Source organism: Schistocerca nitens, chromosome 5 (assembly GCF_023898315.1).
Source record: "Schistocerca nitens isolate TAMUIC-IGC-003100 chromosome 5, iqSchNite1.1, whole genome shotgun sequence".
Taxonomy (NCBI): Eukaryota; Metazoa; Arthropoda; class Insecta; order Orthoptera; family Acrididae; genus Schistocerca; species Schistocerca nitens.
Genome location: NC_064618.1, coordinates 647,921,110 through 647,936,536, shown reverse-complemented (window position 1 = coordinate 647,936,536; position 15,427 = coordinate 647,921,110).

The window sequence follows — 15,427 nt, the reverse complement described above, 5'->3', positions numbered from 1 at the left end:
TGCCATCTTTTCTTCGAGCAACATGACCGGACCAGTGCCATTTCAAGGTATTCACTTTTTCGATTATGTTACTGACATTTGTTGTCTGCCTGATACCAACTGCTTTCGGTCTGTCTTTCTTTGTGCAGCCCAACGTATTCCTCTTTGGGATACTCTTAGTCTCTTGTCAATGAACTCAATTAATGCACATGTCTCACAGCCAAGAACTATTATTGGCATTATACATTGGTCAAAGACGGTGTTGTTCAGCTCGGTCGGCATCTTGGTGTTCAGCTGAGGAGTATCTTCCGTAAGCTTGTCGCCCTAATTTAATATGTCAAAATATTTCTGTTTTCGATCTTCTTTCATATTTAGCATTTGACCCCAGATAGGCAAATTCTGTGACACTTTGAAGTTGTGTACTTCCAACACATATATCTCTCCCTAGTGTCCACTCATTCATCATGATCTTGGTTTTATCAGAGTTCATTCTTATGACAGCTTCAGAGCAGACAGACTGAAGTTCAGAAACCAGTATTTGAAATTCTTTTATACTATTTGCAAACTGTTCAGTATCATCAGCGAACCTGAGGTTACTTATGCTTTCCCCCATAATTGGGATTCACTTTGTTTTGCAATCTACAGTAATTTATACATTGCTTTTCTTACAACTGTTGAAAATAGTTTTAGTGAAATACAGTCGCCTTGTTTTATACCCTTTTTGATACTAAAATCATTGATTTCTTCAACTGCATTCACAAACGCTGTGGTGGTTTTGTATTTGTTGTATAAAATTTCATTATAGTCCTGTTCTATGCCTTTCATGTCCCTTGGCTGTAATTGTATACAGATACTTTTAATGTGTCTTAGCTGAAACAAATGTTATTTTCCTTTAATGGAAACCTGGGGTACACATTTATGAATGTTCAACCTTTTCATCATGGGCAAGTACTGCCAACTGTTGGGCATCATATGAAAATATGAGCAACTCAATGTCGCAGTGTGCAGCAGTGTGCACCAGTATGTAGCAGCTCATGACCCCCAGAACACTCGGCTGTGGTTGGTTTGCTATACTCCACAGTGTAATTGTTATTTTGCTTGGTAATTATTGAATGATCATTTTACTATCTATTACAGTGGAGAATACTTCGTAATTAGTTGTTTTAGTCCATAAAATGAAGCCAAGTGCACAAAGTATGTTTCGGAGATGGATATATACTGTATTTTTGCATACATCTTTCATCTATAATCATAAAAAAAGGAGCTAAGGGCCTTACCATATAGAGAAATACTCCCTTTCCTCCAGAAAACAGTCAGGTGTGAAAGGACTATTCCTTGATCTGTTAGAGCCTCAAGCACAGCTGGATGATTGGTCGAATAGAATGGAATGAGTAGTGGCAGCCATGGGGAGGTGGCAGCACTGCGAGTTCGTGACAGTTAGTGGGTAAACAGTCCGCCATATCAGTAATCTTGGATCAGTGGAACGGACAACAGCGCGCCTTAGCCATAGAAATAATTTAGGACGTCATGATGCCGCTCCGTCGAAACACGTGATAAATGTTGAATTAATAACTTTGAAGAGACTGGATTTGCTCGCAAGAAGAAACCAACAGGACGACCAAGGAGTGTGCATTCTCCAGCGATCATTAATGTTGTACGCGATTCTGTCTTTCGGAGCCCAAGGCGTTCAATTCGTAAGCAAGCAGGAGTGGTTGGAATGTCCCGGGAAAGTGTTCACAGAATCTTTCATCTTGATTTACAGTTTCATCCGTACAGACTACAGATGGTGCAACAATTGAAGGACAGCGATTACCGGTTACGATTAGGATTCTGTCAACAAATGATAACAAAAATAAACCATCACGATGAATTTCTAAACAATTTGTGGATGTCAGATGAGGCACATTTTCATCTCTCAGGTTATGTGACTAAACAGAGCTACCGTTACTTGGCTAACGCAAATCCTAATGACGTTCCTTTACGTGCTAGTAAAGTGACATTTTGGCGTGGTGTTTGATCACATGGGATTATCGGACCGTATTTTTTCGCAAATAAACACGGAAATACAATAACTGTCAATGCCGATCGCTATGTGGAGATGTTACGACCTCTCGTTACACCTGTATTGAACAACTTTCCAATCGTTCAAGAGGTCTGGTTTCAACAGAACGGAGTGACATCACACACTGCACGGCACTCGATGGCATATGGGCGAGAATTGTGTGGCAATCGTGTGATCTCACGGTTCGGTGGCCCCCTAGATCGCAAGGTTTATCCGTTTGTGATTTTTGCTACCTCAAGAGCAAAGTCTACACGACTCGATCACGAATCCTTGATGAGTTAAAACAGAGAATTCGGGACGCAGTTCGCAGTATCCCAGCTGAGATGTTGCAGCGGTCAATGAGGAGTATTCCTACAGGAGGACGCCACCTAATGGACGTAACTCTTCACAAAAATGTAAATGCCATGAATGTTTCGTAAAAGGCAAAGTTGTAAGGTTTCAATTACTAGGAATGTAATTCCTTTCCTTCATCACATGTAACTTCATTGGATTGTTGAAATGTTCCCGTTTTTCTGTGTCACCCTGTATAAGTTCTCATTTGTTCTACTAAGCGAAGATAGAGCGAAGATAGATCAATTGTACTAAACCCTGCACGAAACCCAGATCGCTCAATTCGTTAGGCCGAGTCAAGTGTAGTGCTCAATCTAGTAGTCAAAATTATAGTAAAATCATTGTACAGTATGAACAGGAGGTTGATTGGGCGATAGTTCTTTATATCTTTAGTACTACCTTTGTTATGTATTAGGATTATTTAGTCTTTATTCCTGCCACTTTGTAAGCAGGAATAGTGTATAGAATATGTTTTAGACAGTTACGTGCTGAGCAAAACAGTGAAGCGTGGGAAAGACCCGCTGTGGTTCGAAAACCGTGTTCGAAAACTATTACAGAAACAAAAAGAGCTTCACTTTGGTTGGACGTAGACATACAAACAGAAACCTAATGAAGTCCACATGAAGCTCACAAAGAGCTTTATAAAGGGGTTCAGTTAATTCGAGAGTAAAATTCTTTCTACCAACGTGACACAAACTCCTAAGAAGTTTTGGTCTTACGTAAAATCCGTGAAAGGATCACAGCCATCTGCCCAGACACATCGTGACGACTTTGACGTCCAAACGAAAGATGCTAGAAAGATTGCTAAACTACTGAATTCCTTTCACCAAAATTGTTTCACTGGTGAAGAGCCATGGCAACTCGTCCTGATAGGATACCTGTACGATTCAACATAGAATATGTGGAACAACTTCCTCCTCTTCTAGCAGCAGTGTATAGTGGGTTGCTGGCGGAGAGGAAAGGTCTTAGTGATGATAGAAAGACAATCTTCGTCGATTTCAAGGATCGCTGTCGGACACTTCCACACGTCTTTAGGTTTGTCTCATTGACGCCATTTGTAGCAGAATTTAGGAGTATATTTGCTGATCACGCATTATGACGTAACTGGAACGTGGAAACCTCCGCTGTGGGAATCAACGTGGATTCCGCTAACAACAGTCGTTTGAAACCCAGCTCGCTCTTTTTGCCTTTGAGAATCGTCAAGTAGTAGTTAGAGTACGCATAGAATGGCGTGGCCGGTAGATGTGCGTCGGTGGGTTAAGTGTGTGTAGACCGACAGTGGCGGGGGTTGCAGTTAGTGAACTGTAGGGGAAGTGTTGAATGCTGGAGGGGAAGTACCGTTCTAAACTGAAGCACACTTTTTTTTTTGTAAATATTAACTGGAGCCTCTCCACGTCCGCACTCGCATGGTGACCATCCAAAAACATTTAAAGTCCCTTCAGCTTCGGTTCGTTTCTATAAAGAATTCCGCTGGAAATGCAGCAAAAGCAGCGATGTGTTTCCACTTGACTCGTTAACCATTTGTAACATTCACAGAAGCGTCATGAGTGGCGAGTTGGTTGTGAAAACTACATTTCTCTTGCTTCCGTGCTATGATTTAATTTTTTCGTAAAAACACAGCGAAGTTTACACATCATCTCATAAACATGTTGTGCAGACGCAACCGTTAGAGATTCCCGAACAGTGCTTTATTGAGTATCTGAGGACAAGGAAGGTGAATATCGTATGAATAGACACATTCTCAGCTTAAAAATGAACGCATAATGTGTTCATTTACGTAGCTGCAAGCCCCATAGCAGCTCTCATACAGATGGCATTTAAAAATTACTTTCTTCCATCGAAAAAATCTGTAGTTGGTGGAATAACGTGGTAGACAAGGAAATTTTGCATAATAAGCGCATGGAAATTGTATCCATTTTGCATACTGTCATTTCCAAAAACCTCGTTTCCGAGGCTGAAACCGTTTATGAAATATGAGGAATATTGTCGATATTTCATTCTGTCTGTATCGCTGGCGTCCGCGATCGCAAACTAGTGTGCTAACTAAGATCAGTTTTTTCTAGATTGGTGGTAGATAAAGACCTCCTCCAAATCTAGAGAAAAATTCAATCTGTTAGCTTAGTCTCATATGAAGCAACATATTATGTAAAATACACCAAACGTTAAGTGACAGTGACCTCCAATTTTCCCTCACAATGTCGCGCAGTCTCTTACTTAAACGCAGATGTCACAGTACATGAGAGCATGAACGACATGACGAGTATGTTATTATGAAGCTTACATATAAAGCTGTAAGTAATGCAAAAATGATTTTTTTTTATCGGGTAGTATCTGCAAAATCGTTTGAGAAAGACTGCAGGGCATGTGCCACTTTCCTGCCAGTGCATTCGAGCGTAAACAACGGGACTGTAGCAACATTAGTGTTCACAATAAATTTAAATCCAGTACAAAACATCGGAAATTTCATGATCCTGTTCGCAGATTATTCTGTTGTATGCAGAAACGTCACAAAGCTGGAGAACTGTACAGAAATACAGGACGATTTGCAGAGGATCGACACTTGGTACAGGGATTGCCAGTCCACCGCTAGCATTGACAAACGTAACGTACTGCGCTTAAATAGGCACAAATCGCCGTTGTTGTTTGGTTATGCGTTAACAGTTATTGGATACAATCATATCCCTTAAGTACCTGGGACTACACGAATAATTAAAGTAATACGAATACACAAAATTAGTTGTAGGTGTGGTAGTTGCCAGATTGATACTCACTGAAAAAGTCGCAGGAAGTGTAGCCAAACCGCGAAGGAGGTAGCTTACAAAACACTCTTTGGACCAACACTTGAAAATAGTTGTTGTGCCTGGGTCCTTTATCAGGTAGGATTCATAGGTCCAAATAAGAGCGGGGCGTTTCCGCACACACTCGTGTAATCAGCACGAATGCGTGACGGAGATGTTCATGCAGGATCTGCACCGTCTGTGAGACAATTATTCCCTCTTTTTGGCAACGACCTACAAGCTACCGGGTGGCCTAGTTCTTCGACAGACGGACATTGATTCAACCCTGTAGTGCTGGCCTAGAGAGAATTCTGATGCGAGTGAGCGTTTGTTTTAATGCAGTCTGTGGGACGCTGGAGAGTATTAGAGCAAGTCACAATTTGGAGGTGCTGCCTTACATTAATTGTTAATGAATACAAAATACAGGTTTAAAGTGACAATAACTAAGCAAGGGGAAACGTGATGAGAGGATGAATGTCAACTAATAACACAGAGCAAAAGAAGTAACATATTGAGTTTAAGTGTTTATGTGGTGGAAGTTAATAATCGGATGTTTGTGAAAAAAGTAGTAATTGTCCTGTTTCTTGTTTCATCAATATTTCGTGGGTTTCTAAGAAATATTCCAGAATGACGTGAACAGAGCTGAAAAGGCACTGCCAACTGTGAGAGCGGTTAGGACCTGAAGAGGTGTCAAAATGCTTGTATAGGAACCAGTGAATTCATTTACACTGCTCATGGTTGCAACGTCTGTTTTATACAGTCTCTGTACCTCCGCAGTGCAATGTCTTCCAGATATGCGTGCTCACCTAAAGCGGCGGACACTGTTCTGGCTTTTACGTATGTGGTAAATTATACGAATTGGGTTCGCATTTTGCGAATCCAGAATGACATCAGTAGTTTAAAATGAGGATAACGTATGCCTATTAGTTGTGTGGTTCTGTTCTTTCGGACATCTCCTAAGCAACAGACACTTTAACGGTCATAATTCTGCAGCTGTTCGTATACGTGATGAAAAAGAAATACTAACGTCAACCTCATAAGGATATTCGAATAATTCAATAGCGACAAGTGAAAATTTGTGCCAGACCAGGATTCGAACGTGGATTTCCCGCTGACTACAAGCGGTCGCCTTAACCACTTTGGCTATCTGACCATGCTTCCCAGCTACCCCGAACTCCCATCTTATCGCACACTTTTTCCGTATTGTCCCCCCCCCCCCCCTGTCTGACCCTTCTCTGACATATTCGAAAAAACATACATCTGTTGTAGACGTGTAGGTACATGATGAAAGAGAAAAACTGACGTAAGAAGTGAGACAAAACATGAAAAGGTTCTCCAAAGAATCAGTTAGGAAGGGAAGTTGAAAACCTCTACTAGAAATGAGCCAGGGTTATAAGTCATGTGTCGAGACATGAGGAAATAACTTTCGTGGTATAAGAGCTCAAAACTATTAGGTAAGATGAATACTGGAATAATTACATCGGATAAAGAATGGCGTTGGATGTAAATGCTAGTCTGGCAATGAGATGGAGAGCCTAGTACAAGAGCAGAAGTTGTTGTAGGCCACATCAAATCATTGAGCACACTGATGAAACAAATACTAGTAAACGTTTAATCTTTTCAGGTATGATGTATCGAGTAAATGTCTAAAATTTTTTAACCATTAGACTGAAAAGTGGGGTATTTTTACGGCGGACATCCTCTTTCCCAGGCCCTGATATGGAGGGAGGACAGTGAAACAAGAGTAAAGGGAATAACAGCAGGACTACAGTCCCTGGTTGTTATTACGATGTTACATGACATATGTCCGTGGACTTAGAAGCAAATTACCGTTAATTTTTAATTCAAAACTACTATAAAATTTGTAAAAACGTAATGTTTGTTCGAGTTACTTTTTTGTAGGTCTCCTCCAAAATGTGTGTTTTTGTTGTGGTCTTGTGCCCAGAGACCGTTGTGACGATAGGCTGTCCTGTGCAAGCCTCATCTCCGAGTAACTACTACTCAAACCCACAGCGATTGGAACCTGCTTACTGTACTCCAGTCTTGGTCTCCCATCCAATACTAAATTGACCATTCCTAGATGCCTCATAGTGCATACTGTCAATCGATTCCTTCATTTGATCAAGTTATGCCACAGATTTCTTTTCTCCCCAATTCTATTCATACCTCCTCTTAAGTTACGTGATTTACCCATCTAATCTTCAGCATTCGCCCTTTAGCACCACATAAGAAGAGCTTCTATTCTCTTTGATCGGAACTGCTTTCCTTCCACTTTTCACCTCCGCACAAGGCTACAAGTGCCCTCAGGAAGAACTTAACAACAAATTTTTCTTATTCACAAACGCTTTTCCTGTCACTGCCTATGTACATGTTGTATTGTGACTCCTTCGGCCGCCATAAGTTTCTTTACTGCCCAAATAGCATAACTCATCTACTGCTTTTAATGTCTCATTTCCTACTCTGATTCCCTGAACATTGCCGGATTTACTACATCTTCCTTCTATTATCTTTGTTTTCCTTATGGTTACGCTCATTTTATATCCTCCTTTCAGATGAGTATATATCCATAATCGGTAAAGAGTTTATTAATTAAATAGTGTAGTAAGAAATATTCTGTCTCTATAAGAATAATATTGACTTCCAGACATTAGGACTTCAGAGTCCTACACAGGACGAACCATAATTAGTGGCATAAACGTGTACCTTTGAAAGTACGAGATACGAGAAAGAAAAAAATCTAGCCAATGTGGATTCTAAAATGCTCACCTTATAAGAGTAACGAGCACTCTTTGGTAGAAGAGATGCGTTTCACAATCCTGAAAATGAAAAAGTGCTAATAGCTCTTAAGGTATGCGCTTTAGAGTCGATGTTCAATGGAACTTTTTGTTGATTTTTTTCTTGATTTAGTCACAGTACTACTTCGCAAAATATGGAGAAAAATGAGCTTGCAGTAGAAAAGATTTGTATCATAGTGATGAAGATGAAATGTTCATGCACTTCAAGTACGCATTTACGAGCCCACCTTTACTAGACTTCCTTGCTTCTAGTGTCGTGTACTTTCAACTACGAGTACTTTCAACTGTAGAAGCGCTTAATTATGATACACCCTGTGTTTAGATATCTCGGCGTATTTCCACTCCAAGTTTCATAGAACCCGATGTAGAGATTCAGAAGCACACCAAAATTAGCGATGTTATTCTCCTAATAAACTTCGAACAAAGCACCAGGCGCTTCTGGAATACTTATCAGATTTTTGAGTCAATATGCTGCGGAATTAACCTGTTTTCTGCCTTAGATTTAATAATACCCTTTTGTGCAGAAAATAGTCCAGGATGATTGGAAAAGAGCAGGGATTACCCACGTTTACAAAAAGAACAAAAGAACGGATGAGCGCACTTACAGAGCAGTATCACAGACGTCCATCTGTAGGGCGCCGTAGAGGATATTCAAAGCCCAGATATTAATACTACTGTGAAGGAATTTAAGCTTCTGCCAAATAATCAGGTATGCTTCAGGAATAATTTCGCATTCTGCGGAAAAAAACGCAGCTTGGTTTATCATTTAAGACAGTCTGGCAAACAATACATTTTGGTGAAAAGGTAATTTTTGTCTTCATAGACTTCTGAAAGCTATTCGACGTTATACGAAATCCACGCCGAGTTGCAGTCGTGCGGAATATATTGAAATATAGAGGATTGGCTCGATATTTTGCTTAACGGGACATAGTACACTGTAACGGACAATGAACGCTGAGCAGTCACTAAATCGACATTGGTTATATCGCAAGGAAGCGTAACAGGGACTCAGTATACATCGTACAGCGTCAGGAGCACAATGAGATGATTCGCTGAAGAAGCTGTTGTTTACAGAAAAGTATATAAAAAAAAGAAAACATTGTACGCAGGAGTCATCAGCACCTTCTCTCTGTCACGCGGGAGCATTGTGTATAGAAAAGTATCATCGGCGAGCGATCGTAAAGCAGTGCTGAAATACTTGGACCAATATCCATATGAGTAACAAATAGAAGCTCTAATTAAATGAGAATAAATGAAACGTAACAATCATAACAAAGAGGAAAAACCGGACAGTAGCAGATATCACGATTAGTGTTAAGCCCCTGCAGCTCGTTACATCGTATAAATATTTAGGTGTTACGCTATATACTAAATGAACAAACATGTGAGAACGCTAGCGTGACTAATTGCAGACAACTGCTCCAGCGTTTAGAGCCTCCTTCAAGTAAGCTTGAACTCCAGATACTGAACGATTTTAAAGACGCACTGCTGTGGTCGTCACTGGATGACATAGACCATGTGAAACAGTAACAGAGACACTAGGAGAAGTTAGTACGCAAATCTATTTTCGTGAAATTCTGTTGGGTTAATTGAGAAAACCGGCATTCGACCAAGATTGTGCGTCAGTTAAGCGGCTTGCACAACTATACCTATTTTTACATCGTTCAATACATGAATGGAACAGGACATAAATTCGTTGGTTTTGGCCTGAAATATTCTTCTCTCTGTACTGCACTGTGACTTGGTGGGTATATAAGTAGATGCAGCTGCAGAAACTTAATCTCGCCACTGCGGAATTGGTTGTAGGTGTTCAAGAAATACAATTGGCGCTGGTAATTAAGAATTGTTACATACGCAAGAGTAGGCGGTAGAATGCAGCAGAAGCGTATCAAATATGCGTTCATACCTGAAGATCCTATCGATGAGCCCAGATTCGGAGTTGGTATCCCACAGATTGTCTACTGTGAGTAATGTTTAATAGCGTGTCTCTGGTTTCCGTCTGTTCTCTCCTACATGTTGATTCTTTTTCAGCACCGTGACTTAACGATTAACATCCATTCTTTCTTTTCAATAGCTTTATTTTTCAGTCTCTCCGATGCTAGTGGTAATATTATTCAGTTGCAAATCTTTAAGGTGGGCAATGTCCTCCTTCCCCGCTACAGGTGAAGCACACCAGAAGACAAATCGAGTGAAATTGACGTCCAGGCGAAGACATATTGCAGGCGTGAAGAGCGAATCCACTCGAGATGGACAGGAAAAGATGGAGCGTCAGAGACACTGTATGAAAAAGTGAGAGATGATGTGAGACTGGCAAGTGAAGGAGGAAGCAGATAAACGACGTCTGCAGTGACAGATCGAGATGTAAAGTTCAAGTAGCAAGAAATAAAAACCGATAGTAAGAACCAACGGCTGCAACCCCAAGCCGCTTTGAAAGTGGTTTCCTTATATGTAGATACTACAGCCCACAATATACACGACATTCAGGAAGCACTTTGAAATCGAATATTAAAACCACCGAAAGTTGTTGGAAGATTAAAACTGGGTACCGACCTGGCTTTCGAAACTGTAGCCTCTGCTTTGGTGGCTAAAGCTGTTAACGTCTGAGCTACCCATGCATTACTCAAAACCGCCCTCACAGCTTCACATCAACCAGAACCTGTGTCCTACACTTCAGATATCGTAGACGCACTCCTCGATAGCTCAGGTGGTGACAGCAACAGCATTGTCTGTAAAAGACAACGTCCTCGGTTCGAGTCAAGGTTCACCACACTATATCGATCCTGCAGAAAATTTCCGAAAAGGACATACTCCACTATGACTGAAAGATTCACGCAGTAAAAGTACCACAGCTTATGACAGTGGTTAAGAAAAGCGACTAATACATCTACAGAAATTCGAATTTGCACTCCGAACTACGTTCATTAGACTACGATACATACACAATAAGTGTCTTAATTCGCTCTATTCATTTATCTTTATGGCTATGTACAGGAATATGGTAATCTTATTAGGCGCAGACTGAAACTTGACTATAGACTGGTACAGACTAATGCAGACTGGTATGGACTGGTGCAGATAAATGCAGACTGACTAACCGGAGGTCTGTACACTCGTTATAATACCTTGCACGTTCAGGTATCACTGCGCGAGTGTGATCCGCGAGGAGAAAATGTTCTACATTAGCAGCAATCTCATTGGCTGCGTTACATATTAAAACGCGGATCGGCGGAAGCAGAATTTTGTCCAAGGCAGCGCCATCTTGTAGTGCGGAGACGGAGGAGCGCTGCGCCTGCGCTGTTGTGCTTAGCGGGGCGCGCTTTAGTGGAAAAGTTGTGTATGCACTGATTACACAGAACTATGTACACAACACTGGAGAACCCATGAAACAACATAAACAGCGTTGGTACTGAAGCTGAAAGTATACAATGTCGTTCATATGGTTCAAATGGCTCTAAGCACTATGGTACTTAACATCTGAGGTCATCAGTGCCATAGAACTACTTAAACCTAACTAACCTAAGGACATCACACACATCCATGCCAAAGGCAGGACTCGAATCTTTGACCAAAGCAGCAGCGTGAATCCGGACTTAAGCGCCTAGGACCGCTCGGCCACAGCGGCCGGCTTACAATTTCGTCTCACATTAATGTGACCATCTGTCCAAAGCCTTCACAACCACCGTTCACAGCGCGGACCCCTGCGAGACGAGTAGGGAGAGTCACTGAGGTTCAGGAAGGTACCAACACAGATGTGGATCCATGCCGACTCCAGTGCTGCGGCCAGCTGCGCTAGGTTTCTCGGTTGACGATCTGTGGTGGTCCTACATATTCTCGATTGAGTTTAATTCCTGGGAGTTTCGTGGCCACGAGAAGATGGTAAATTCATGCCAGTGCTACGCGTCTACACGGTGAGCTGTGTGACAAGTTGTTTTGTCCAGCTGGTAAAAGCCATCGTGCTGAGAAGAAACAGACTGCATATAGCAGTCGCCAAGGGTAGATGAATACAGGTGTTGATCCATTGTGCCATTCAAAATAACGAAGTAACCGAGGCAATGCCACGAAATGGTCTACAGCTCGTAGCGCTTGCTTCTCTACTTTGGACCCTTCCGACGATTGTAGGATGTTTGCTTTCAGACGTTTCGCGCCAGTGGAAAAGAAAACTTGATTTGTCTGAAAAGGACACCTGTTGGCGCTCAACGGACTTCCAGTTGCGGTACTGAGGTAAAATTTCCAGCCTTCGTCGCCGATCAGCAGCAGTCAGCTTGGGTTCCTGAACCAGGCACCTGCTGCGGAAGTCCATACGGAGCAACGTTCACTGAACAGTCTTTGAGGAGAAACTGTTGTTAGCTGCTAGGCTCATCTGGGCTGTCAGTTGCCCAATAGTTGCATGTCTTTTTGCCCGTTCACATCTCTTCAGCAGTTGTTCACCACTGTAACCTATGACCCGTAGTCCACGACAGTTGCCTAGGTGCCTTATTTACATAGCACGACTTTTCTATGCACGATGTACTTTAAATATGGCGGTACGAGATCAGATTAAAAACAGCTGTTCCGGAGCTGCTCCCACCCTGGCCCAAATGCCACTCATCGTGCCCGTTTAGAATTCAGACAAATCGCTTCTTTTTCGCGTTACGACAACGACTGAAAATTTCCCCACATCCCCCACAAGCTCAATATACCCTCCAGTGCTACTGCTGAGAGTGGTTATTGCAAGTTTACAACGAGCACAGGTGGTGGTCTGCCTTTCCAAGTCGTCGACCAGTGTTGTCGGATTAACACAGAGTTACATTAAGGTAAATGATCTTATATATACAATTCAAATTAGAAACCATCATTGCATTAGATGCAGGTGTCATTACGTCGTCAACAGTTAATTCAATTTTACTAAGCCGTTACTCGCCAACAATATACACTCCTGGAAATGGAAAAAAGAACACATTGACACCGGTGTGTCAGACCCACCATACTTGCTCCGGACACTGCGAGAGGGCTGTACAAGCAATGATCACACGCACGGCACAGCGGACACACCAGGAACCGCGGTGTTGGCCGTCGAATGGCGCTAGCTGCGCAGCATTTGTGCACCGCCGCCGTCAGTGTCAGCCAGTTTGCCGTGGCATACGGAGCTCCATCGCAGTCTTTAACACTGGTAGCATGCCGCGACAGCGTGGACGTGAACCGTATGTGCAGTTGACGGACTTTGAGCGAGGGCGTATAGTGGGCATGCGGGAGGCCGGGTGGACGTACCGCCGAATTGCTCAACACGTGGGGCGTGAGGTCTCCACAGTACATCGATGTTGTCGCCAGTGGTCGGCGGAAGGTGCACGTGCCCGTCGACCTGGGACCGGACCGCAGCGACGCACGGATGCACGCCAAGACCGTAGGATCCTACGCAGTGCCGTAGGGGACCGCACCGCCACTTCCCAGCAAATTAGGGACACTGTTGCTCCTGGGGTATCGGCGAGGACCATTCGCAACCGTCTCCATGAAGCTGGGCTACGGTCCCGCACACCGTTAGGCCGTCTTCCGCTCACGCCCCAACATCGTGCAGCCCGCCTCCAGTGGTGTCGCGACAGGCGTGAATGGAGGGACGAATGGAGACGTGTCGTCTTCAGCGATGAGAGTCGCTTCTGCGTTGGTGCCAATGATGGTCGTATGCGTGTTTGGCGCCGTGCAGGTGAGCGCCACAATCAGGACTGCATACGACCGAGGCACACAGGGCCAACACCCGGCATCATGGTGTGGGGAGCGATCTCCTACACTGGCCGTACACCACTGGTGATCGTCGAGGGGACACTGAATAGTGCACGGTACATCCAAACCGTCATCGAACCCATCGTTCTACCATTCCTAGACCGGCAAGGGAACTTGCTGTTCGAACAGGACAATGCACGTCCGCATGTATCCCGTGCCACCCAGCGTGCTCTAGAAGGTGTAAGTCAACTACCCTGGCCAGCAAGATCTCCGGATCTGTCCCCCATTGAGCATGTTTGGGACTGGATGAAGCGTCGTCTCACGCGGTCTGCACGTCCAGCACGAACGCTGGTCCAACTGAGGCGCCAGGTGGAAATGGCATGGCAAGCCGTTCAACAGGACTACATTCAGCATCTCTACGATCGTCTCCTTGGGAGAATAGCAGCCTGCATTGCTGCGAAAGGTGGATATACACTGTACTAGTGCCGACATTGTGCATGCTCTGTTGCCTGTGTCTATGTGCCTGTGGTTCTGTCAGTGTGATCATGTGATGTATCTGACCCCAGGAATGTGTCAATAAAGTTTCCCCTTCCTGGGACAATGAATTCACGGTTTTCTTATTTCAATTTCCAGGAGTGTATATTATTCACGTCTCTTCCCAGCTCGGTACGTCACGATGTGGCCCTGTATCTGACAGTACGAGGTGTGGCTAGAAAAAAACCGGACTAGTACTGGTGAAACAATAAAACGAATGCAATAAGGCTGAAAATCGCGTGGCCTGTCACGGGACTCTCGCTCCGCCTACTGCTCGAGTTTCATCTGCCTCCTGCACTCAGTCTGCCCGTGGCGTCTGTTTTAAGTAGTTGACGTTTTGTCTGTGCGTCGGAAAATGTTGAGTGGACAGAAAGAACAGCGTGTTAACATCAAATTTTGTTTCAAACTAGGAAAATCTGCAAGTGAAACGTTTGTAATATTACAACAAGTGTACGGCGATTATTGTTTATCGCGAACACAAGTGTTTGAGTGGTTTAAACGATTTAAAGATGGCCGCGAAGACACCAGTGATGACACTCGCACTGGCAGACCATTGTCAGCAAAAACTGATGCAAACATTGAAAAAATCGGTAAACTTGTTCGACAAGATCGCCGTTTAACAATCAGAGCAGTGTCTGAGTTAACAGGAGTTGACAAGGAAAGTGTTAGGCAGATTCTTCACGGAAGTTTCAACATGAACAAAGTGTGTTCAAAAATGGTTCCAAAGTGTCTCATAATTGAACAGAAGGAACGCCGAAGAATGATTTGTTCTGACATCCTGGAAAACATTGGAAGTGATCCCACCTTCTTACAAAATGTTATTACTTGCGATGAATCGTGGTTTTTTTACTTACGATCCCGAAACTAAACGCCAATCGATGCATTGGAAAACTCCTGGTTCTCCACGACAAAAAAAAAGCACGAATGTCAAAATCGAAATTCAAGGCAGTGATTATTGTTTTTTTTTTTTTTTTTGACATCAAAGGGATTGTGCACATTGATTGGGTACCAGAAGGACAAACAGTGAATCAGCATTACTAGCGTCCTGGCTACCCTACGTGAGCGAGTACGGAGAAAACGGAACGATTTGTGGAGAAAAAAGTCATGGATCCTTCACCAAGACAATGCCCCAGCTCACAGTGCGTTGTCAGTGAAGACGTTTTTGGCAAAACACAACATTCCCATCTTAGATCATCCACCCTACTCACCCGATTTGGCCCCCTGTGACTTTTCCCTAAAGTCAAGTCAGCTTTGAA